The sequence below is a fragment of the Staurois parvus genome, unplaced genomic scaffold (genome assembly GCF_062004578.1).
Source record: "Staurois parvus isolate SC_StPar_1 unplaced genomic scaffold, SC_StPar_1.0 ptg000304l, whole genome shotgun sequence".
Lineage (NCBI taxonomy): Eukaryota > Metazoa > Chordata > Amphibia > Anura > Ranidae > Staurois > Staurois parvus.
The window spans coordinates 1,511,587-1,538,015 of NW_028318100.1; the positions used below are offsets into that span (position 1 = coordinate 1,511,587).

A 26,429-nucleotide genomic window follows, 5' to 3' on the forward strand; every position below is an offset into this window, starting at 1 on the left:
CAATGTTACCATAGTAACATTGTACTACGTTGGGGAAGTGATCAGTATTTTTTTTTTTTTTTTTTTTTACACAAGTTGCTTATAGCAAAGAATTACTTTGCTATAAGCAAGCATTTACCTGAATGACAGATTCATTCATTCAGGGTTTTTTTTTTTTTTTTGTGCTTAGCTGTGATTTGGCCACGGCTAATCACATGACACAGCTGGGCTGTGATTGGCCCAGCTTGTGCATGTGATCGCTGTGACGATTCACAGCTAGACACACTAGTATACAATGGATAGCATGAATGAAGCCATCCATTGTATACAACTGTCATGTGACCTGCTGTCACATGGTACCGGCAACGGGGCCGCTACTCAGATCTGTCATCGGCCGTGTCTGAGGTACATGGCCAATGACAGATCGCACCGCTGCGCGGCTCTGCAGGTGCGCAAACTGCGCATGCCCGAGAGGACGCCATATGGCGTCCACCCGGAACGCTAAGGGATTTTGCCGGCCACCAAACGGCCATTGGCCGGGCAGCAAGAGGTTAAGAATGTCACAGCAGTCGTTTGAGCTCCTCCTAAACATGGTTGGACCACACATCAAGAAGACAGACTCTTGCATATGCAAATCCATCAGGGCTGAGGAAAGACTAATAGCAACCTTCCGTTACCTAGCAACGGGAAGATCCTATGAAGACCAAGTTGTCAATGGGTATATCAGTACAGTCCTTGGGTAGGATAATCCCAGAAATGTGTGCAGCAATATCCAATGTGTTGAAAGATGACTATTTGAAGGTATTTATTATATAGAGATATATATGACTGAAAGATTAGAACTTTTTTTGGTACTTTTTTTAAACCAAACAGTTCTCTCCCCTTTCAGCGCCTGCACACTTCTTTGTATGTCTCTGCTTATCTGACCCATACAAACCAGTGTGCTTACAGCAAAAAACACTCACAGCATATAATGTGAAACAGTACACAGTTAATCCAAATTAAAAGGTATGCGCTAATAACAAACTTATACAAAAGTGTATATCATCATCCAAAAAACATTAGTGTTTTAAATAAATTATAGTGTCCAAACATAAATTAGTGTCCAAAAAAAAAATATATATCTTCAGTGACTTGAACCAATTGTGAGAAATCCACCACCAAAGGAGATTAAATGAACTCACCAGAGCTAATGGCTGGTCAGATAATAAACCAGCAACAGCGCTTGTGCTCTGGGAGCAATGAACCCGATGTCCAAATAGATATGGTGATGTTTCAGATACTTCCAGATAATAATAATCACAGCCAAAAAAACTTTGCAGCCCAAGCTCTTATGATGAACTTCTCCACTCTTTCTCATACCTCCATGAGAGCATGCAGTACACTCAGGGACAAAAAAGAGAACATAATGGTGCAATACGTTTTTTTTCATTTATCTCTTTAATAAAAAAGGTATAAGGAAACTCACAAACAAGGTGTCCAACAGACACCAGCTTCAATCGCAAAAAAGGGTTGAGATACAGTTAACGCTCACCGCAGATCTCTCCCATACAGCACAGACCAGCGAGGCTCTATAACGTCCAAATCAAGTAGGCTACGCCCAACCGGTTTCGTCACACCGACGTCATCAAGGGGCGGTACAGATGGGAACGTCAGACAGCTCTTATAAATACCACCCTTCATCTACATAGTTTTAACACCCAGCCAATCACTGCGTTCCTAGTCTCCCTAATCACGCAGGATAGAACAGGCGTTTCCCAATTTATTTATACATATACACTCTACTACATAAACAAAAAAGCTAAATATATATACCCTGCAGGTTTGAATCAGCACAATACCGTTCTCCTTCAAAATCATCCACAAAAAAATATAAATATAAAAACATAAATATATGCAGAAAAGCAATATATACCATCCTGTGCATGGCTCTTCAAACCACAGAAAAACCCTTAAAGGGCCATGCACAGAACTTAAAGCACAACTCTTCTCATACACAAAAAAATTTAAAAAAATAAAAAATTTTATAAAAGTATAAACCAAATTAAAATAAACTATATATAACGATCACTACATGTAATCAATATTTTAAAATATTTATCTTAAAAATTAGTCAAAAAACAATTAAAATCAATATCAATGTTTAAACCTCTTGGTACTAAAGACTCCAATTCATATATCCAAAAAGTCTCCTTTTTTGATATTTCTTTAATCAGATCTGAACCCCTCCAATGACTTTTTACTCTCTCAATTCCATAAAATGTCTCTAAACTCGGATCACTATTGTGTCTTAATTTAAAATGTCTTGAAACACTATGTTTGTCAAACCCTCTCTTTATATTGTTCAAATGTTCATTTATCCTAGTCTTCAACTGTCTCCCTGTTCTTCCAACGTACTGAAAATGACACGGGCATTCCAAAACATAAATCACATGAGAGGAATTACACGAAATAAGTTGTTCGATCTTATATTCTTTCTTAGTTATATTTGAAATAAATTTCTTCCTCTTTATTTTATTCGATCTATTTATCGTTCTACATGCTTTACACCTGTTACAATGAACAAATCCCTTCAAATCGGGAAAAAAATCCACCTCTTTTGGTGGATCTAGAACATTATGCACTAATTTCGTCCTTATAGATCGATTTTTCTTATAAATAAATTTAGGTTTTTTTGGGATGATCTTTTTCAATACCTCATCTTTTAACAAAATCGGCCAATATTTCTTGAAAATACCCTCAATCTCTTTATACTGATCATTAAAGTTGGTAATAAAAGCCATATCAAAGTTGTTATTCTTTATCTTTCTATTAGACAGAAAAGTACTTCTATCCTTTTTATCAATCATTTCCCTTTCTGTTGACAAAAAAGGTTTTTTATATCCTTTCTCAATAAACCGATCGATCAATACATCAGTTTGATCAACAAAATCTTTCCTTAAACTGCAATTCCTCTTAATTCTCGTAAACTGACTTCTTGGGGTATTATATAGCCATTTAGGATGATGTCCACTTGAAACCGGAATATAGCTGTTTTTATCAATATCTTTAAAAAAAGTTTTAGTATAAATCTGTCCATCATATTTATATAAGATCAAATCCAAAAAATTAACCTTTTCAAAATCTTTAGTAACAGTAAACTTCAACCCATAACGGTTTTTATTAATATAGTTTGAAAATCCTTCAAGATCTATTTCAGAACCCCTCCAAATTACTATAATATCGTCTATGTAGCGCCTATACAGCGCCACCTGTGGCCATTTTTCAAATATACATTCTTCTTCCCATTTATCCATAACGATATTAGCTACACTGGGAGCATACTTAGCACCCATAGCAACGCCCCTACATTGCTGAAAAGTATTATTATACCAGAAGTTGTTATTCGACATCACAAATTCTAGTAATTCACAAATAAATGCTCTTTGAGTTCTTTTAATATGTGATTTATGTTTCAATGCCCATTTAACTGCTTTCAAACCATCATCTTGTTTAATGCTGGTATATAAGGACTCAACATCAATAGTGACCAAGTAGCAACCTTCAATATTCTCTAAACTCGCCAAAATACCAATAAGTTCTCCACTATCCCTTAAAAAGGAACGCTTGTTCTTCACTAATCGGTTGTAAAAATGAATCTATGTATTCTCCGACTCGAGAGAAAATAGAATTAATCCCACTCACAATGGGTCTACCAGGGGGTGTTTTTTTATTTTTATGTAATTTGGGTAGGTAGTATATAGTAGGAATTCTTGGATTATTAATACATAAATATCTCGCCTCTTTCTCGTTTAACCATTAGCCGCCCGGCCAATGGCCGTTTGGCGGCTTGAAAAGTGTCTCTCCATTCCGGGTGCACGCCATTTGGCGTGCTCCCGCACATGCGCCGTTTGCGCTATTGCAGAGCGGCGCAGCAGTGCAATCTGTCACCGGCCGTGCACCGACTCCCGTTGCCGGTACCATGTGACCTGCCGTGACCAATCACAGCAGGTCACATGACAGTTGTATACAATGGATGGCTTCATTCATGATGCGATCCATTGTATACTAGTGCCTAGCTGTGAATGGTCACAGCTAATCACATGCACATGTCATGTGATTAGCTGTGACCAAATCACAGCTAAGCACAAAAAAAAAAAAAAAAAAAAAGCTGAATGAATCGATTTCATTCAGCTAAATGCTTGCTTATACCAAAGTAATTCTTTGCTATAAGCAAATTGTGTAAAAAAAAAAAAAAAAATACTGATCACTTCCCCAAAGTAGTACAATGTTACTATGGTAACATTGTACTATTTTGGTCATAGTAAAATATGAAAAAAAATCTTAAAAAAAAAAAAAAAAAATGTAATAAAAAATTAAATAATAAAAAAATAAAAAAAAATTTAAAAAAAATATTATTTTTTTTTCCATACTGTCACCAGTCAGTGTCCCTGTTCACCGCCATGCCAGTTATAGGACGCCGCTGTACTGCACTGGTGACAGTATGTAAAAAAAAAAATAGTGAAAATAATTTTTTTCATTTCTTCATTTTCGGAAAAATTTTGACAAAAAAATACAACTTCAAAAAACTCGCCAGGCCTCTTATGAAGTACGTCGGACTGTCTACTCTGCAAAAAGGGGTCATTTGGGGATATCTGTACTGTTCTGACATTCTTGGACCTCAAGAAATTAGATTGGCCGTCAGTACTTCAGGATTGATCAATATTCATATCTATACCATAGTTTGTGAACTCTATAACTTTCCTACAAACTAAATAATACATCCTAATTTGGGTTATTTTCACCAAAGACATGTAGCAGAATACATCTCGGCCTAAATTTATGAAGAACAATTATTTATTTGTAAACTTTCATAACAGAAACAAAGAAAAATGTGTTTTTTTTTCAAACTTTTTGGTCTTTTTTTGTTAATTTAGCAAAAAATAAAAACCCCAGCGGTGATTAAATACCACCAAAAGAAAGCTCTAGTTGTGTGAAGAAAATGATAAAATTTTAGTTTGGGTACAATGTTGTATGACCGCGCAATTGTCATTCAAAATGTGAGAGCGCTGAAACCTGAAAAATGGCCTGGGCAGGAAGGTGTAAAATTGCACGGTATTGAAACGGTTAAGACTCCTAAGTCTTTACCTTTATTAATCAGCAGTTTTAATTTACCCTTCAATCTTTTAGTAGGGTTTGATGCAAGAATTGTATATGTATCTTCAACTTTAAGCAATCTATCCATCTCAAGTTCATAATCTTTTTTATTTAAGATAACAATGCTACCACCCTTATCAGCCCCTCTAATAACAATCTCTTTTCTTTTTTCTAAATCTTTAATACCTTGTCTGAGTTCTTTTGAAGTATAATATCTCTTTTTAAGATTCAGATCTTTAATTTCAGTCTCAACCATTTTTTTAAAAACATCTAAATATTCATTCTCTATATTTTTGGGATTAAACGTAGAAGAATTCTTCAGATTACTATGCATGTACACCTTTGCAGGTACTTTACTGATCCCCTCTTTCTTATTATCTTTAGTTTTCTCCAAAAAAATTTTTATGCTCAACTTTCTAACGAACTTTTGCAGATCGATAAAAACATCGAATTTACTTACATTTTTTCTGGGTATATATTTTAGCCCTAAATCTAAAACTTTTAGCTCTTTTTCAGTAAGAAACATCACTTAAATTAAAAATTCCAGTGCCTATAGATCTCTATGAGAAGAGTTGTGCTTTAAGTTCTGTGCATGGCCCTTTAAGGGTTTTTCTGTGGTTTGAAGAGCCATGCACAGGATGGTATATATTGCTTTTCTGCATATATTTATGTTTTTATATTTATATTTTTTTGTGGATGATTTTGAAGAACGGTATTGTGCTGATTCAAACCTGCAGGGTATATATATTTAGCTTTTTTGTTTATGTATTAGAGTGTATATGTATAATTAAATTGGGAAACGCCTGTTCTATCCGGCGTGATTAGGGAGACTAGGAACGCAGTGATTGGCTGGGTGTTAAAACTATGTAGATGAAGGGTGGTATTTATAGGAGCTGTCTGACCTTCCCATCTGTACCGCCCCTTGATGACGTCGGTGTGACGAAACCGGTTGGGCGTAGCCTACTTGATGTGGATGTTAGAGAGCCTTGCTGGTCTGTGCTGTATGGGAGAGATCTGCGGTGAGCGTTAACTGTATCTCAACCCTTTTTTGCGATTGAAGCTGGTGTCTGTTGGACACCTTGTTTGTGAGTTTCCTTATACCTTTTTTATTAAAGAGATAAATGAAAAAAAACGTATTGCACCATTATGTTCTCTTTTTTGTCCCTGAGTGTACTGCATGCTCTCATGGAGGTATGAGAAAGAGTGGAGAAGTTCATCATAAGAGCTTGGGCTGCAAAGTTGTTTGGCTGTGATTATTATTATCTGGAAGTATCTGAAACATCACCATATCTATTTGGACATCGGGTTCATTGCTCCCAGAGCACAAGCGCTGTTGCTGGTTTATTATCTGACCAGCCATTAGCTCTGGTGAGTTCATTTAATCTCCTTTGGTGGTGGATTTCTCACAATTGGTTCAAGTCACTGAAGATATATATTTTTTTTTTGGACACTAATTTATGTTTGGACACTATAATTTATTTAAAACACTAATGTTTTTTGGATGATGATATACACTTTTGTATAAGTTTGTTATTAGCGCATACCTTTTAATTTGGATTTATTTTGGGTGGGATATGCTGCTGACACTTTGGTGTTTTTTGTAAGTGGTGCTTTTTTTCTTTTTTAATTTGGTATTAGTACACAGTTAACCATTTGATCACCCCACATGTTAAACCCTTTCCTGCCCATTGCTATTAGTACAGTGTTTTTGCTTCCTATTAGCACTATAACACTGTATTGTTGTCAATGGAGATATTTTTAGGACAACAAGTCAGTTCCCTCCAGGGTCAGAATGGCCTCCCTAGTCCTGAACTCCTGTTATAAGTCACTGATTGATGCAATTCCAATTTTAAAAAGTTTTTTTTAAAAAATATCCATGATATTGATATGGATATTGCAATATCCATGTTCATTTCATATCAAAATTGTAAGTGTATTTATAGAACCATTCCCTTACCTTCATACACCCCCCCCCCCCAAAAAAAAAGCACCAGTGATAAAAATTAGAAAAAAAAAAAAAAAAAAACTCACTCAAAAATTTTACAACTATGTACAAGTTTATTGTTCGAATAACAGAAAAAAAGTAATCAATTTCAAATTTTTTACAGATCACATAACATATGCATCAACTGAACAATTTGTTCAGATTTGTATAGTTAATATCCTGACTCCATGAGCTGTGTAATTGTTCTGGCATTTGCCAGTTTGGATTGCTTTGTGTGGCAGACATTAGGTTGTGGGTCCCTAGCTAGAGTATGGGTGGGCCTATTTTGTGATACATGGGGCATATAGTTATATTGGTTTGGAGTACTCTGTGATGGATGGGGATTATAACCTACAATTTTTGTATCATACTGTATGTAGCCTGTTCCCTTTGGCCAATGGTTAATAAATTATAAATTAGGGGGTCAATGATTTCCCTTTGTTGTTGGCTCATCCTGCGCAGTTTGTGGGCAATATGTTTTGCGAATACATCGCACTCGTCTTCCTTTTCAGTCAGGGCAGCAGATGCTTGTCGCAAGAAATTTGCAGTGTCATATTCACTTGCCTTCATTTTTACCCTCTGTTAACGGGCAATGCTGGGCCTTTCTGGTGTAGCTTCGCTTTCCTATAACAAAGTAGTGAAAATATGTTTAATGTTCCAGAAACACACATTAAAATGTTTACCTTTTACAGTTTCCAAGTAGTGCTCAAGAATGGCTGCAGACCGCCAAAGAATTTCAAGACCTTTGGAACTTTCCGAACTGTGGCGGTGCCATAGATGGCAAACATGTGCGCATCACACCACCTGCACTTTCTGGATCATACTAGTACAATTACAAAGGCTTCTTCAGCATCATCCTGTTTGCCATTGTAAATGCAAAATATGAATTCCTCTACCTTGATATTGGTAAAAATGGCCGGAATTCTGATGGAGGTGTTATGGAGCATACAGAAATCCTCCAAAGAATGAAGGGTGGACTTCTAAATTTTCCCACTTTAGCTGAGACAGTTGAAGGACTGAATTTTGTCTTTGTTGGAGATGATGCGTTTTCTTTGCATGATCACATGTTGAAACCATTTCCATGGAGAAATAGGACTCATGAACAAAAAGTGTTCAACTACAGGCTGTCAAGAGCAAGGCGCGTTGTTGAAAATGCATTTGGTATAATGGCAAGTCAGTCCCGCATTTTCCACACTCCCATCAATGTGGACATAGACACAGTTGATGCAATTGTGGAAAGCTGCTGCTTGCTACATAATTTTCTGAGGTGTACTACCATGGCCTATATGTCACCAGTATCACTGGATAGAGAAGATCTTTTAAGTGGTGAACGTCTGCCTGGAGAATGAAGAAATGATAATGGTGGCCTAGAAAATTTGGCTCGTGCACAACCTGTTTTGCGAACAATAACAGCACGTCAAAACCGTTTGAATTACTTGCATTATTTTGTGGGGAATAGTGCAGTGTCTTGCCAGGATAATGTGGTGTAAATATATATAATACATCTGAATTAATGATGCTGTGCATGCGTAACATTTGTATGTGTGTATATAACTATTAAATATATTTGGGAGATTTGTGGTCAGTGCTTTAATTGTACATTTTCAGGTTACATATGTTTATACATTGCAAAGATAGATGTTTCACTTAAATTATGTGTGTCTCTGGGATATCAAGTTCCAACTGCAATTGTGGTGACAACGATGTATCATCTGAGGGACCAGGCATCAAAGCGCAATGTGACTCTCTTGGAACATCTGAGTCAGTCAAGAAGAGCAGGCTCTGAAAGTACCATAACTGTGGCACATACATGTCATCTGCCCCTGCACCATTTTTTTTTAGAATTTTCTATTTTATTCAGTTCCTTCTTGAAGACTGTGCACAGGTTGGCCATCTTGTTCTTCACGTAAACCTCATCAGCCTGTGGGCAAACTGATTTACATAATTCAATCAATTTTTTGAAAGCCTCATCACGCAGCAATCTATTTGAGTACTCCTTGAGGACGCCATCTTAACTCTGTCATTGACGGTCCTAAAGAGAAATGGCACAACATTTTGTGGACTGATGAAAGAAAGATTGTTCTTTTTGGGTCTAGTGGCCGGAGACAGTTTGTCAGACGACCCCCAAACACTGAATTCAAGCCACAGTACACTGTGAAGACAGTAAAGCATGGTTGCGCAAGCATCATGATATGGGGATGTTTCTCTTACTATGGTGTTGGGCCTATTTATCGCATACCAGGGATCATGGATCAGTTTGAATAGATCAGAATACTTGAAGAGGTCACGCTGCCTTATGCTGAAGAGGAAATGCCCTTGAAATGGGTGTTCCAACAAGACAACGACCCTAAACACACCAGTAAACATGCAACATCTTGGTTCCAGACCAACAAGATTGACGTTATGGAGTGGCCAGCCCAATCCCCGGATCTTAATCCAATAGAAAACTTGTGGTGCGACATCAAAACTGCAGTTTCTAAGGCAATGAAAACCAGCGCAAACCCACATATTCAATTGCATTACTCAACTTGAAAAATCATTTTTTGCTAATAAAGATATATATAATAAATTATATATAAATAAATTAATATAAAAATAAAAACATTAAATTAAATTCATAAGTCCAGTGACAAAAAAAATCGAAAAAGTCCCAAAAAAATATTATATTTAACAGTCCCGTGACAAAAATAAATCAATTTATAATTATCATTGGATTCTTCCGTGTTACTGATCCCTTCACCATCCACCAGTGCAGAAATCAACATTAACCGCACTCACCAGATATTAGTAAGTCACACGCCTTTCAGGAATATTAAGGGCTCCTGGACCCCCTTTACTTTTGTGAGACCTCCAAATGCTGTTTCCTCTTATATTTGGGTACCTCTTCTGCTTACTCCTCTCACCGAATCCCCCAAAGAAAATCGGGAAAAAGAAAAGACCATAGCGTGATACCGTAGTAATCTCTCCTCCAAATAATCTCTCCAGACCACTCACATTCTTTTGCGGGATAGAGCCCGCCTTTTATTCAAAACAACAATGATTTTCTTCCAAAATGATCCACTTTTCAGGTACACCGACTTCTTATAAGAGACCCCACAGTCTAGTGTGCAGCAGGATGGCAGACCTCAGCTACAGACTCATCTACTAGGCTAAGATGGCCCCTTGGAACGCACTGCTCGGCGTGCGCTCCACTCACCGGAAATGACGTCAGACGACGGACCAGGCAACCGGAAGTGCGTCAACGCGTTTCACCCCACCCACAGGGCGTTATCAAGACCGTCTTGATAACGCCCTGTGGGTGGGGTGAAACGCGTTGTTGCACTTCCGGTTGCCTGGTCCGTCGTCTGACGTCATTTCCGGTGAGTGGAGCGCACGCCGAGCGGTGCGTTCCAAGGGGCCATCTTAGCCTAGTAGATGAGTCTGTAGCTGAGGTCTGCCATCCTGCTGCACACTAGACTGTGGGGTCTCTTATAAGAAGTCGGTGTACCTGAAAAGTGGATCATTTTGGAAGAAAATCATTGTTGTTTTGAATAAAAGGCGGGCTCTATCCCGCAAAAGAATGTGAGTGGTCTGGAGAGATTATTTGGAGGAGAGATTACTACGGTATCACGCTATGGTCTTTTCTTTTTCCCGATTTTCTTTGGGGGATTCGGTGAGAGGAGTAAGCAGAAGAGGTACCCAAATATAAGAGGAAACAGCATTTGGAGGTCTCACAAAAGTAAAGGGGGTCCAGGAGCCCTTAATATTCCTGAAAGGCGTGTGACTTACTAATATCTGGTGAGTGCGGTTAATGTTGATTTCTGCACTGGTGGATGGTGAAGGGATCAGTAACACGGAAGAATCCAATGATAATTATAAATTGATTTATTTTTGTCACGGGACTGTTAAATATAATATTTTTTTGGGACTTTTTCGATTTTTTTTGTCACTGGACTTATGAATTTAATTTAATGTTTTTATTTTTATATTAATTTATTTATATATAATTTATTATATATATCTTTATTAGCAAAAAATGATTTTTCAAGTTGAGTAATGCAATTGAATATGTGGGTTTGCGCTGGTTTTCATTGTTAAAAGTTTTTTGGTCTTTGTACCTGTGCACAGCAGCATCTCACGGGGATTTGTGTGTTAAATAGGAGAGTCCTGGGCGCTGAGGTTTTGTTTTCTTTACAAGTTTCTAAGGCAAACCCAAGAAATAGAGAAGAACTGTGGAATGTAGTCTAATCATCCTGGGCTGGAATACCTGTTCACAGGTGCCAGAAGTTGGTTGACTCCTTGCAACACAGATGTAGAGAAGTTCTCAGAAACAGAGCATATACAACTAAATATTAAGTGATTCAAAGGAAAGCAAAATCGTCAAACATTTTTCAGTTTATATAGTGAATGTTTGAGTTTGTAAAGAAGAATACAAACATTGCTATTTTTTTGAACAGTCTACTATTCACTTTTCTTCAATTTTTTTTTAGAGGAACAACACAAATTTGATATATTTTTCTTCATGTTTTGATTTGGAATAGAATGTGTAGTGTTCCCAATGCATTTGTGTGTATGGAAATAAAAGCTATTAGAAGGATTTTTAGTTTTATTTGCTTTTTTCAACACACTGCTATTATTTTGAACACAACTGTATATAGAGCTGCAACGTGAACACCGTTGTGAGGCTGCACTCTCTAGAGTAAACCAGAACTCTGTGTGGAGAGCATAGAGGAGAGGTGTAGTAAAATGCTAACAGTTGCACACAAGATTTAAAAACTCACAAGATGTGGGTATATATCAGGCATCAAGTAATAGTTAGAGGACGTCATGTGGGCTGGACATCTGGAGCGGATGGCTGAGGTACCAGGGGCCAAGGCTCTCGCAGTGGCTGGCACTCTTTACGGGTCCCAAAGGAGGAGTGAGGAGGGCAGACGATAGTCCCAGGAGTCGCGGTGCAGGGAAGGAACCGTGCTCTGGACGGGTGCTGCTGGCCTCTCACACCAGCGTGGGTTAGGTCACGTAGCAGAGCCAGCTTGGAGCGCAGCCAAGATGGCCGCCAAGCGGAAGTCAAGTCAAGACGTAGCTGGGAGTTGTCAGAAGGGGCGGTGACATGTTTCAAGGCAAACAGCCTTTTCATCAGACCTGATTGGCCACTGGAGTAGGTCAAATAGGAGACGCAGGGGGTGTGGAACGGCTGAAGGGGCGGGTCTAGGGATTGATGATAGGAGAGTTCATGTGGGATAATACAAAGTGATAGATCTAAGATAGTAAGTGGCTGTAGATTAACAGCTGCAATATGAGGAACATGTAGAGTATGTGGAAAGGAAAGGGGATGGTGGTAAAAATATGATGTCTGGGCAGAGTACATAGCTATTAGGCAGAATTTACACATATACATAGAGAATAATAGCAGTGTGTGAATTGATTTGAGCACATATAGACACGCAACAGAACGGGGGAGAGTGATGATAATAGGAGGCAGTTTGAAAAACTTGATTGTTGGGAAAATAAGAATTTATTGATAAAATAGATAAATTAAAAAGATGAGAAAAATAATAGATGAATTAGAAAATTAAAAAATGTAAAGCGCGGCCATCTTGGCTGCGCTCCAAGCTGGCTCTGCTACATGACCTAACCCACGCTGGTGTGAGGCCAGCAGCACCCGTCCAGAGCACGGTTCCTTCCCAGCACTGCGACTCCCGGGACTATCGTCTGCCCTTCTCGCTCCTCCGTTGGGACCCGCAAAGAGCGCCAGCCACTGCGAGAGCCTTGGCCCCTGGTACCTCAGCCATTTGCTCCAGATGTCCAGCCCACATGACGTCCTATAAATATTACTAGATGCCTGATATATACCTACATCTTGTGAGTTTTTAAATCTTGTATGCAATAAACTGTTACCATTTTACTACACTTAGTCTGGCACACCTCTCTCTCCTCTATTCTCTGCACACACGTGTCCATGCTGGCGTTCATTCACACCACCAGAGTGGCGCTAAGCGGGCCATTTAAACCACACTGCACTAGGAGTCTTTGTCTTTTGGTCTGCCACATCTTATCTGCTATATCCGGATACCGACCTGACCTGTCTCGACCTTGCATGAACTCAGCCTGTACAGACTTGGCTTGCCTTTGGAATACCTCTTTGCCTGCTCCCTTGCTATCTGCCTAATCATTGCTGACTCTTGGCATGAAACCCCAATTATCCTATAAAAATACAGTGGAAAAGTGAGCGCTCTCTAATTAGCAGCTAAAGGCAACCAATACAAAACCTTCAGGAAATAATACTAGATAGATGCAGCGTTAAAATCATGAATATATAAATAATGTCCACAAACATAAATAAGTTAAAATTATATGCCAAGAATCCAGTCAGTTTATAAAGTGACAGTCTGTGCAGATCTGGGTGCGAAATAGCAGTAGAATCCAGTGATGGTGCTCCAAATAGTGTGGTAAAAGTATGCACTCACCAGATGCGTAATGTATATATGCATTAAATGAATCTGTAGAGATTCCCTTTAGGAGTTGGATATGATCCTGGTCCAGTATAATCCTTCCTCCATGTAAGGTGGTGCTGTCATGAGCTCACAGGAAAATACAAGATCCAGCTGGCCAGAGATCCCTTTAAGGGATGGACGGGTGTAGATGCCTGCTTTAGGGAACTCCCTTCTCTGGATATTTATGGATGGCTGGATCGGATGGGCTGTACAAATAAATAGCTCCGCACAGGAGACCATAAAGAATGCCCATAGTGTAGTAGATAGTACCAGTAATTTAGTAATAAAATGAATTTGCAAATTCTGAAGTAGTAAAAACAGGTAACATCAGATGATATGACATGGACTAACCATCCAGAAAGTAAGATGGCCGCCGGGCCTCCACGTGGCTCCGGCGGCATGAAGTCACGGCGTCTTGGCTTCCACTAACGCGTTTTGTGCACACGCACTTCTTCAGAGGTTGGATACCAATGACGCCATATCAACTGAATCTATAGGCAAAATGGTGCGTGCGCATTATGTTGGCCCATTTTTGCTGAAGACCAAAATACAATAGATGTACGCGCGCATGAGCGGCGCCATTTTGCAATGGGTTTCAATAAATACAGCATGAGTAATGCATGAACAACGTAAGTGATTACATAGGTGCGTTAATTATTATTATTATACAGGATTTATATAGCGCCAACAGTTTGCTCAGCGCTTTACAATATAACGGGAGACACTACAGCAACAATACAGTTCAATACAAGAGGGAAAGGAGGGAAAGGAGGGCCCTGCTCCATGGAGCTTAAAATCTAGAATGAAAATATTACAACCTTGATTAATTATTCAAGTGGATTCACTAAAGACAGATTGTCCCTAATATTATAATGAAAAAAAGGGGACAAACAAAGACTGACAACGAAATGATGTACACAATGGTGTGAATATATAACTCACAGGCAAACCTTCTAAGGAATATTATTACATCAAATCAAAAGGGATAATTAATAATCTCACCATGAGAAAATATAGCGAGACATAAAATTATTAAAAACAGTAATGAAAACAATTAGATGAAAAAAGGAGAATTAAATATCGTTTGTAACAGTAGGTACGTTGTCTATCTACTGGAATGCCCCTGCTCTAAACAATATGTGGGACGTACTACTAGGAGGTTAAGAGACCGCCTACAAGAACATGTCTATAATATCAAGAGAGGTTACAAAGAACACTCCTTATCTCTGCATTATAGGTGGTATCACAATAGAGATCCATCTACGCTTAGGTTTGTAGGTATTGATGGGATAACCCCACATTGGAGGGGCATACATAAAACTAGAGTGGTCTCTCAATTGGAGACCAGACTCATCTATGAATTAGGCACTTCACATCTATTTCAACGTTATGCCCAGCAGGGTGTACACAGCTTTATTGACAACAGTTAGTAGAGAACATGGCCTTCTAGTTTTTATTATATATATCCCTTTTCCTTTTTGCAGTTTTATTTTATTTTTTAGACTTTGTAGTACTTGAGATATTATGTGGTTTCATTTTTGATTATTTTATTTTTATATTCGTATTATATTGGTCTGTATTTTAGGACATTCATTTTATATTCGTTCATTTTTACATTTGTCCATTTTTGCCATGGTTTTTGTCTTATGAGCTTTATTTTTTGCAAGTCTTATTTTGGACTTATCTGCATCCTTTTTATTAGTTCTTTTATTGTCATGACAATATAATTTTTACTATAGGTGCTTTAATGCTCTATTTTTTATTTTTCCTTCATTTTTCATCAAATTGTTTTTTCATTACTAATTTTATTAATTTTATTTCTCGCTATGTTTTCTTATGGTGAGATTATTAATTATCCCTTTTGATTTGATGTAATAATACTCCTTAGAAGGTTTTCCTGTGAGTTCTATATTCACACCGTTATGTACATCATTTTCAGTCTGTTTTGTCCCCTTTTTTCATTATAATATTAGGGACAATCTGCCTTTAGTGAATCCACTTGAATAATTAATCAAGGTTGTAATATTTTCATTAACGCACCTATCTAATTAATATTCACTTACTTACGTTGTTCATGCATTACACATGCTGTATTTCTTAAAACCCATGGCAAAATGGCGCCGCGCATGCACGCGTACATCTATTGTATTTTGGTCTTCGGCAAAATGGCGCTGACGTAATGCGCATGCGCCATTTTGCCTATAAATAGATTCTGTTGATATCATGGCATCATTGGTATCCAACCTCTGAATAAGTGTGAGCGCACAAAACGTGTTAGGAGGAGCCAAGACACTGACGTCACGCCGCCGGAGCCACGTAGAGGCCCGGCGGCCATCTTACTTTCTGGACGGTTAGTCCATGTCATATCATCTTAAGTTAACTGTTTTTACTACTTCAGAATTTGCAAATTAATTTTATTAATAAATTACTGGTACTACCTACTACACTATGGGCATTCTGTATGGTCTCCTGTGTGGAGCTATTTATTTGTAAAGCCCATCCAATCCAGCCATCCATAAGTATCCAGAGAAGGGAGTTCCTTAAAGCAGGCATCTACACCTGTCCATCCCTTAAAGGGATCTCTGGCCAGCTGGATCCTGTATTTTCTTGTGAGCTCATGACAGCACCACCTTACCTAGAGGGAGGATTATCCTGGACCAGGAACATATCCAACTCCTAAAGGGAACCTCTACAGATTCATTTAATGTGTATATACATTACGCATCTGGTGAGTGCGTAATTTTACCACACTATTTGGAGCACCATCACTGGATTCTACTGCTATTTCGCACCCAGATCTGCACAGACTGTCACTTTATAAACTGACTGGATTCTTGGCATATAATTTTAACTTTTTTTATATGTTTGCGGACATTATTTATATATTCATGATTTTAACGCTGCACCTATCGATTTAGTATTAAACCCCAATTATCCGCCTGCTAGATCCTGACCCAGCTTGTCAGACTCTGCTATCAGCCCTGCTGTTCTACTGCTAGAATCTGCCAACCACGGCTCCTGCTGCCCTTCATCCACAGCCAGCCTGCATCTTGGTCATACAGACTATCCACCTGCCAGCTGACATCGCAGACCTGCCAGGCACTTGTGCCACTCCGGGCTCTTGTGCCTCCTGTTTGCTCTATCAGGGGCACCGAGCGGGAGGCGTAACCCCTTACGCCTTCATATCCAAGTCAGGCTCCATCACCGGGTATGTAACAAGTGCACAGGGCCTACTTTACCCCCTCCAGACATCATACAATAAATCCATCCAATTCCTCAGACTGCTGGAGGTGTGGATAGTCTTTCTCCCATATCTTGAAGAAAATCTAAAGAATCCTACCACATATACACCTAACAGAACTTTAAAAATGTACCACACCAGGATTATATATAAAAAAGGTACATGTCTATTGTACAAAAATTCTATTAAACATTTAAAATCATAACAATCCAGCAATGTATGATTCCCAAAGAGAGTTGATTCTTTAGAAATTAGCATAGCTCCAGATAATCATGTTCATACAGATGATTCCAACACGTTTCGCAGGGACAAAGCCCGTTTCTTCAAGGAGAACTAATACAGAGTTCTGTCATGAATGCATTAGCCGCACATAGTCTGAACCAAAGGATCAAAGCCACAACCACTGCCTGGCAAGAGTGAGACCAAAACCAATGATATAGAGGGTTTGAAATGGAAACAGTATATGTCCAGTCAAGAGAAAGCAGGTCATGAATCCCAAAGGGCTTAAACAGGTGGTGTTCGATTAATGCATTCATGACAGTCATCCTATAAGTTTTCTTGAAGCATGCACCCAAGCAGGAACACTCTCTGGTTAAGATAATACATTCCAATAACCTTATTGACGTGTGGCGGGACTGTAACCCCACAACTAAAAATTACACCTAGTCACACGTCCGTAAGTGCCCTCACATTGACAATTACTCAGTCAAACAATACTGTACCTAAAATGATTTTTTTTCTTTTTCAAGACAGATAGCGCTTTCTTTTGTTGGTAAACACCACTAGTTTGTCTTTTAACACCTTGCCGCCCGGCCTAAAGCAGATTGACATTCGGGCAGTCCTCTTCTCTCTGTGATTGGGCATCATATGAAATCCTGTGAATCGCGGCATGCAGAGAGGCCATCCTGTCAGGCTGTGTCCCTCGAACACAGCGCTTCCCCATTGGAGGTAAAGAGCCAATGAAATGGAAAAGTACCACCAAAATAAAAGCTCTATCTCTGTGAAAACAAAATTATAAAAGTTTTGTTGAGGTACAGTGCAGCATGACTGGGTAATTGCCATTCAAAGTGCATGAGCACTGAAAGCTGAAAATTGGTTTGGGCAGGAAGGGGGTAAAAGTGCTCTGTATTGAAGTGGTTAATACAGAAATTTAGAAAAAAAAACATGTTTTTCATAGTTTCTGTTATAAAAGTTTTGCAAATAATCTTTCTTCATAACTTTAGGCTAATATGTATTCTTCTACATTTCTTTCATAAAAAACAATCCAAATCAGTATATATTATTTAGTAGAAAGTTATAGAGTCTACAAACTATGGTATATTGAAAATTGATCAGTCCTGATATACTGACTCCTTCATTCTCATTTCATGAGGCCCCAAACTGTCACAACAGTACAAGTACCCCCCAGATGACCACTTTTTGGAAAGCAGACAGTTCATTTAGTAAGAGGCATGGCGAGTTTTTTTTTAAAGTTGTCATTCTTTGTCACAGTTTTTAAAAAAAAATGAGTTGTCATTTTAACCACTTTAGCCCCAAGCTATTCTAACACTTCTCTCCTACATATAAAAAGCAGCTTTTTTTGCTAGAATATTACTTAGAATCCCCAAACCTTGTATATTTTTTAAGCAGATGCTAGAGAATAAAATGGCTAGTGAAGAAAGGACAATGGTCTTTTCAGATGGAAATCCAACACCACCTGCAGAAGTAAAGAAGGGGATGGATGAAGAACCACCTTAGAGATAGAGAGGCTTTAAAGAACAAAGCTGCCAATTTGGACACCCGCCGAGCAGAGGTGATAGCGAGCATTAAGGCAACTTTCTGAGAGAGAGTAGGCCAGGGAACATCCCGAATGCTCTCAAAAAGGAGATTTCTGGTAAACCGATAACACCATGTCCCATGGTGGCAACAGAGAATGCAATGGGGGGGGCGTTACATGGTGAACCCCCTGTATAAAAGGTGCAAATTCAATGCGTGGCCAAAGGACACTGCAAGAACACAGCAAGAGCAGAGGTCTAACCCCAAATAGTGCTTAAGGCAAGCTTTTAGTCAATGCCATGGTAAAGAAAGGCCAATACCTAAGCCAGAGAAGGAACGAGGCTGGAACCCCAAAGCCTTGCACCGAATATAAGCTTTCCAGGTGCGATGAATAGACTTACAAGCCTTTAATATCGTGGGAATCACCAAGCATTTTAACCACCTTAGCCTCAAGCCTATTCGGACACTTCTCTCCTAAATGTAAACATCAGCTATTTTTCTAGATTACTTAGAACCCCCAAACATGATATTTTTTAACCAGAGGCTAGAGAATAAAAATCCCAGGTGTTACAATTTATGATGTCACACCGTATTTGTACAGCGGTTTTTCAAATGCAATTTTTTGGGAAAAAATACACTTCAATGAAATTTAATGCACAAAAACACAAAACCCCTATTAAAAAAAACAAGTGAGCACTCAGAAGGTACGAGCAGCTAGCACAAAAGGTGACAGACAAGCCTTATTATTATTATTATTATAATACAGTATTTATAAAGCGCCAATAGTTCGCTCAGCGCTGTACATTACAAAAGGGAGACAGAACATGTGACAGAACAATACCAATACAATGCAAAACATGAGGGGATCAAGGGCCCTGCTCTTTCGAGCTTACAATCTAGGAGGGAGGGGGTGGTGGCACAGGAGGAGATAGCTGTGGGGGATGGAGTGGTAGGAAGAGTGGAGGAGGTCGGCAAGTTAGCAGGGGGTGGAGTAGGCTTCCCTGAAGAGATGGGTTTTCAGGGTGCGCCTAAAGGAGAGGAGAGTAGGTGATAATCTGATGGGTTGGGGCAGGGAGTTCCAGAGGATGGGTGACACCCTGGAGAAGTCCTGGAGGCGGGCATGGGAGGAGGAGACCAGGGAACTAGAGAGAAGGTCGTCTTGTGAGGAGCGGAGTGTGCGTGCTGGGCGGTACTTGGATATTAGGTCAGTGATGTAGTTCGGGGCAGTATGGTGGACAGCTTTGTACGTCAGCGTTAGGATTTTGAATTTGATCCGTTGCGCAATCGGAAGCCAGTGGAGGGATTGGCAGAGGGGGGTGGCGGAGACAGTGCGGTTGGAAAGGTGAATGAGTCTGGCAGCCGTGTTCAGGATGGACTGAAGAGGGGATAGCCAGCGGCGAGGCAGGCCAGTGAGGAGGGAGTTGCAGTAGTCGAGTCGTGATATGATGAGGGAGTGGATGAGCTGTTTAGTGGTTTCTGGGGTTAGGAACGTGCGGATTTTGGCGATGTTGCGGAGGTGGAGTCTGCACGAGTTTGTTAAAGATTGGACTTGGGGCCGGAAGGATAGGTTGGAGTCCAGAATGACACCCAGTACTCTGGCCTGCAGGGCGGGTTTGATGGTAGCGTTGTTGGATGTGATGGAGAAATCGATGGGGGGTGGTGTCCGGGCTGGGGGGAAGACAAGAAACTCGGTTTTGGAGAGGTTCAATTTAAGGAAGTGGAGCAACATCCAGTCTGATATGTCGCTCAGTAGGTGTGTGATTCGGGCTGAGACCAAGGGGGTGAGGTGGGGGGTTGAGAGATAGATTTGTGTGTCGTCGGCATAGAGGTGGTAGTTGAAGCCGTGAGAGTGTATGAGTTGGCCAAGGGAGGAGGTATAGATGGAGAAGAGAAGGGGCCCGAGGACAGAGCCTTGAGGGACCCCAACAGAGAGGGGGAGTAAGGGGGAGGTGGTAGCATTATAGGTAACGCTGAAGGAGCGTTGTGACAGGTAGGATGAGAGCCAGGAGAGAGCAGAATCTCTGAGGCCGAGGGAGTGTAGTTTTTTGAGGAGAAGGGGGTGGTCGACTGTGTCGAAGGCCGCAGAGAGGTCAAGGAGTAGGAGCACTGAATAGTGGCCATTAGCTTTGGCGGTTAGCAGGTCGTTGGAGAGTTTGAGTAAGGCAGTTTCGGTGGAGTGTAGGGGACGGAAGCCGGACTGTAGGGGATCGAGGAGGTTGTTGTCGTTGAGGTGAGAGCATAGGCGGGTGTAGACTAGGCGCTCGAGGAGTTTAGATGTAAATGGGAGCAGGGAGATGGGTCTGAGGTTGTTCGGGTCATTGGGGTCCAGGGAGGGCTTTTTAAGTATGGGGGTGATGTGTGCATGTTTCAGAGGGGAGGGGAAAGTGCCTGAGGAGAGGGAGAGATTGAAGATGTGGGTGAGGGAGCATAGGATGGAGGAGGAGGAAGGTCGTAGGAGTTGTGAGGGGATAGGGTCGAGGGGGCAGGTGGTGAGGCGGGCATCAGAGAGGATCTTGGAGACTTCCTCGATGGTAGTAAGGTCAAAGGTGTGGAGTGTTGGGGGAGCTACAGTATGAGGAATGTAGGGTGGGGTGGAAGAGGAGGTCAGAGCAGTGGTGGGGCTGTGGGAGAGGGGTGATGAGGGGGTAGCTGAGTGAGGGTGAAGGGGGTTGGAGAGAGTTTGAGCAGCGACGAAGTCCCTCCGGGTTATGTCGAGGGGGAGGGGGGATAAGGGGGTAACTGTGTGAGAGGGGACGGGTTGAGAGGGCGTGTGAGTTGCGGCAATGTCCTTGCGAATTGTGTCAATTTTGTTTTTGAAGTGATTGGCAATCTCAAGGGCAGTGAGTGAGGTGCTGGGTGGAGGTGGGGGTGGAGAGAGTAGAGAGTTGAAGGCAGAGAAGAGTCGGCGAGGATTGGAGGAGAGGGCCTTGATGAGGGTCAAGAAATAGGCCTGTTTGGCAGCATGGAGGGAGGAGGTGTAGGTGCGGAAGGCAGATTTGTAGCGGGTGAAGGCTTGTTGGGATTTGGTTTTGCGCCATAGTCGCTCCAGGGCACGACTGTCGTTTGAGGGTTTTGGTGTGATCAGTCTGCCAGGGCTGGAGCGGTCGGGGTCTGATGTTGCGTGTGGTTAAAGGCGCTAGTGAGTCAAGGGCTGTTGAGAGCGCATTGTTGTAGGCGGTCAAAGCCAAGTCGGGGCAGGACAGGGGGAGGATGCGGTCGTGGAGTTGATCAGCTGCAGAGTGGAGGGAGGCAGGGTTAAGGTTGCGGAGGTTACGGCTGGTAGTAGTGTGACATTTGGAGGGGTAGGCGTTGGAGGACGAGGAGATAGAGAAGGTGATCAGGTTGTGGTCAGAGAGAGGGAAGGGGGTGTTAGTGAGGTTGTGGGGAGCGCAGCGGTTGGAGAAGACAAGGTCCAGGATATTTCCGTCGGAGTGGGTGGTGGATTGTATGCACTGTGCAAGTGCAAAGGAGGAGGTTAGGTGGAGGAGACGGGCTGTGTCCGGGTTGTCGAGGTTGACAGGGATGTTGAAATCCCCAAGAATGATGGTGGGTAGCTCAGAGGAGAGGAAGAAGGGTAGCCAGGAGGAGAAGTCATCCAGGAAGCGTGGTATGGATCCAGGAGGCCGGTATATCACAGCAATCTTCAGGGGGGTTGGGGAGAATAGTCGGAGGCAGTGGGCCTCGAAGGAGGAGAAGGATAGGGAGGGGGGGTTTGGGAGGACTCGGAAGGTGCTCTGCGGTGACAGGAGCAGACCAACCCCACCACCTTTACGACCGTTAGGCCTGGGTGAGTGGGTCCAGGTGAGACCTCCATAGGAGAGTGCAGCAGGGGAGGTAGAATCAGTGGGCTGGATCCAGGTTTCTGTGATCGCTAGGAGGTTGAGGGAGCGGGAAACAAAGAGGTCGTGGATGGCGGTAAGCTTGTTGCACACCGAACGGGCGTTCAGGAGTGCACATGAAAACGGGGGGGGGAGATTTTAGGGAGCAGGGGGACAGATACTAAGTTGTGGGGGTTGCAGTAGGATGTGGAGGCGGGAGGGTGTTGAGCGGGTGAGGGAGGTGGAGGGCCAGGATTCGGGGAGATGTCCCCCGCGGCTAGGAGGAGGAGAAGGGTGAGAAAGGTGGCATGGGAGCGGGATGTGCAGGAGCGTGAGAAACTCCTAGTGGAGGTGTTGGGGTCAGTGGGAGAGCGGAGTAATAGGAGGAGGTGGTGGGTGCCATAGAGGGGTGAGGGAAGCAGTGAGGACACTATATACAAATGTTTGGGAGGGGCAGAGGGATATAATGAATGGATTTTGGGAACGGAGGAGAGGAAAATGAGAAGGAGGAGTGGAAGAGACATTTTGGGGAGGTGAAGAGAGCAGTAGTAGGGAGATGATAGCAGTGAGGGGGAGATGTACAGGTTGTGGGGTGGAGCAGAGGGGTAAGGAAATGAGATGTGGGAACAGAGGATAGTAATATGAAGAGGAGAAGAGGGGTGTATTATATAAAGGTACACGGAGTGGGTCTTAGGCATGTAAGAGGTTTCCCAGGGTGTTTGCTTGCAGTCTTCCAGCATGCAGTAGAGCTTCTTGCTGTTGTTGTGTCTTCCTGCTGCTTGGGTTCTCCTGCTTTAGTTCAACTGCTGCGTTTAACTGCTTCTTCTACGCACTCGTTCAAGCCGCACTCAATCTGAAGCAGCACCCCCATCAGACTGTGCCCCCCATCAGAGATCTCCCCCATGAGCTGATCTAAATTTATAGGGAGATGCTCAAATGAGCATTCAACTCCACCCCAATTAATATAAATATACCAAAAAAGTGCAGCACATAAATCTTAAAGTGCATCCCAAAAAATTAAATAAGTGCATACTATAAAATGTCAAACAACAAATGTCAATATGTAGTGATATAATACACAGGATTTGCAAAATTAATAATAAAGTTCAAATATTCTTACACCTTTTCTGTTGCAACAAAAGAGATTAAATAAAAGTCCCATAAAAGATCCACCAAAAAACTTCCATGTTGGATACTAATGACACAAAACCCTCTGATCGCAGGTGGAGATAACTCCGGTCTTCCCACAGGATGAGCTTGATCCGTCTCGATGCCCATGAGGTCCTGATCCTGAGTCTTCTGAGGGGTTCTTCCTTAAGTTTCAGGCTTCCTGGAGAGTCTTGTGAGGAGGGAGAGCAGTTCCTGTTGCCATTTAAATCAGCTATGCATTCCAGATAGTGGTACACCAAAAGGAAAATTCAGGATGCACGCAATTGTCTGCATATGTGGCGGTGGGGAGGCTAAATTTTTTTTACTTTTAAATGTATGTTTTTATTTTTTTTTTTTAAATTATGATTTTATTGCTATCACATTGGGGACCAATAGTCCCCTATTTGATAGCATATAAGTGACAGGCCCTCTTTGTAGGGGAGAGGGGAGAGGGGTGGGGGGGGCAGTGTGTGCAAGGAGGAGGCACGAGAGAAGCAGTGTATACAGTAAGGGAGCAGTGTATACAGGCTGGCTCCCTCACTTGCTGCCGCTAAATGTCATTGCCAGTTTTTAAATGCAATTCCCGACTTTTTTTTCCTTCACTTTAAGTAAACAAAGGGGGTCACTGGGTAATGTCAGGGTGACCCCACCTCTTTGTTTACGTTAGTGGAGGAGCGAATGACAGCTTCTTGGAACTATAAAGTGAAGAAAAAAAAAAAGCTTGCAATTGTATTTAAAAACTGACAATAACATTTAATGGCAACAAGTGAGAGTATCTGTATACACTGCACCCTCACTGTATACACTGGTTACCTCATCTCCTGTCTTTCTACACCCCCCCCCCCCCAATCTGCAGTACACACACCCCCCCCAGCCAAATAATTGCGGCCCGAGGGACGAACTGAATGACTATTGGCACCTGCTCACTTTTTCCCATCGGCGAAAATTTGGTGCATCCCAAGTTCCAGATACCCCTCTTCTTCCAGGTGTGTTGCACTCCAGCAAGAGTACATGTACTGTTGGTGTATGTACTGTGGGTGTAATTGGGTTGTGGTTGACTCCCGAGGATGTGTTAGAGCGAGAAACACGTTGGACGGAGCAAAGAGTGCCGACGTCATGCTGCTGTATGGTTCAGTTTGCGGTGGCCATCTTGGCAAGTTGTGTGCTTAAAATTTTTTTGCTATAGGATTGTGCTTTTGGGTTTTAATAAAAACTACTACACTATATCTGGCTCCTGCTGGTGAGCACTTGTTCCACATAGCTATACAACCGATCTTCCGGCTCCAGACAGCAACGGCCCAATAGATGCCATTATCGGAAAGTTATTTTCCAAAAGCGACGTCTAAAGGACAGGGGACCATGGTGTAGAATGATTATATAGAGCTTGTATGCTGCCTATAATTTACGCAAAGCAAGCAAATTGTGTAAAAAAAAAAAAAATACTGATCACTTCCCCAAAGTAGTACAATGTTACTATGGTAACATTGTACTACTTTAGTCATAGTGAAATATGAAAAAAAAATCTTAAAAAAAAGAAAAAAAGTTTAATAAAAAATAAAAAAAAATTTTTTTCATACTGTCATCAGTCAGTGTCCCTGATCACCGCCATGCCAGTTCTATGATGCTGTACTGCACTGGTGACAATATGTAAAAAAAAAAAAATTGTGAAACTAATTTTTTTAATTTTCCGAAAAATTATGACAAAAAAAAAATACAAAAAACTCGCCATGCCTCTTATGAAGTACGTCGGACTGTCTACTCTGCAAAAAGGGGTCATTTGGAGGATATCTGTACTGTTCTGACATTCTTGGACCTCAAGAAATTAGATTGGCTGTCAGTACTTCAGGATTGATCAATATTCAGATATATACCATAGTTTGTGAACTCTATAACTTTCCTACAAACTAAAAAATACATCCTAATTTGGGTTATTTTCACCAAAGCCATGTAGCAGAATACATCTTGGCCTAAATTTATGAAGAACAATTATTTATTTGCAAACTTTTATAACAAACGAAGAAAAACTTTTTTTTTTTTCAAAATTTTTGGTCTTTTTTTGTTAAATTAGCAAAAAATAAAAACCCCAGTGGTGATTAAATACCACCAAAAGAAAGCTCTAGTTGTGTGAAGAAAATGATAAAATTTTAGTTTGGGTACAATGTTGTATGACCGCGCAATTGTCATTCAAAGTGTGAGAGTGCTGAAAACCTGAAAACTGGCCTGGGCAGGAAGGTGTAAAATTGCCCGGTATTGAATTGGTTAAGGAAGACGTATTGGTTGGCTGAATTTTTTTTTTTCCATAAACAATTGTATTGAGAAAAGTGGCACAATGATAACATATAAAAAAATTACATTCGGATCACGTATAAAACTCAGCAAATGGCCGTATCCCCTGACGGGATATACATCTGAAGCACACATAGCACAGTGTTCATCAATTAACACTGCTTAAATTAAGAATACACAAAAAAAAAAAAAACCAAACATGCTCCAAACAAAAACCGACAGAGAATGAAGTGAACATAACAATTGGGTACAGAAATCAGCCAATCCTCATGTGTTCCCTTTAACCACCTCCCACCCGTCATATAAGGTAATGACGGGCGCAAGGTGGTTCTCTCGTTCTGGGAGGACGACATATGACGTCCTCCCATTCTAACCGCGCATGCGAGGCTCTGGGAGTGCGCAGCGTGGCGATCGGCAGTGCGCTGTGTCCCTCAGACACAGAGGATCACCGATCAATGGAAAGAGCTGAAGATTTCAGCTCGGTCATGTTATCAGCTGTGTCCAATCACAGCTGATCACATGCAAATGGAGAAATACCGGTTATCGGCATTTCTCTTCTCACGAGCTGTCACGCATTCCTCGGAGGGGACATATACACTGATCATCAG

The 26,429-nt window shown here is 41.2% G+C and overlaps 1 protein-coding gene and 1 long non-coding RNA gene across 4 annotated transcripts in view; both read right to left on the bottom strand.

Annotated features, from left to right (window-relative positions):
• MBOAT7 (membrane bound acylglycerophosphatidylinositol O-acyltransferase MBOAT7) overlaps window positions 1–26,429 on the bottom strand; it is a 598,958-nt gene that overhangs the window by 202,931 nt on the left and 369,598 nt on the right. The window lies entirely within an intron of this gene.
• LOC149457715 (uncharacterized) lies at window positions 7,152–17,902 on the bottom strand. Its single transcript, XR_016313588.1, has 2 exons — window positions 17,536–17,902; window positions 7,152–7,723 (listed from the first exon to the last, which is right to left on the bottom strand). It is a non-coding gene; the product is annotated as an uncharacterized LOC149457715 (long non-coding RNA).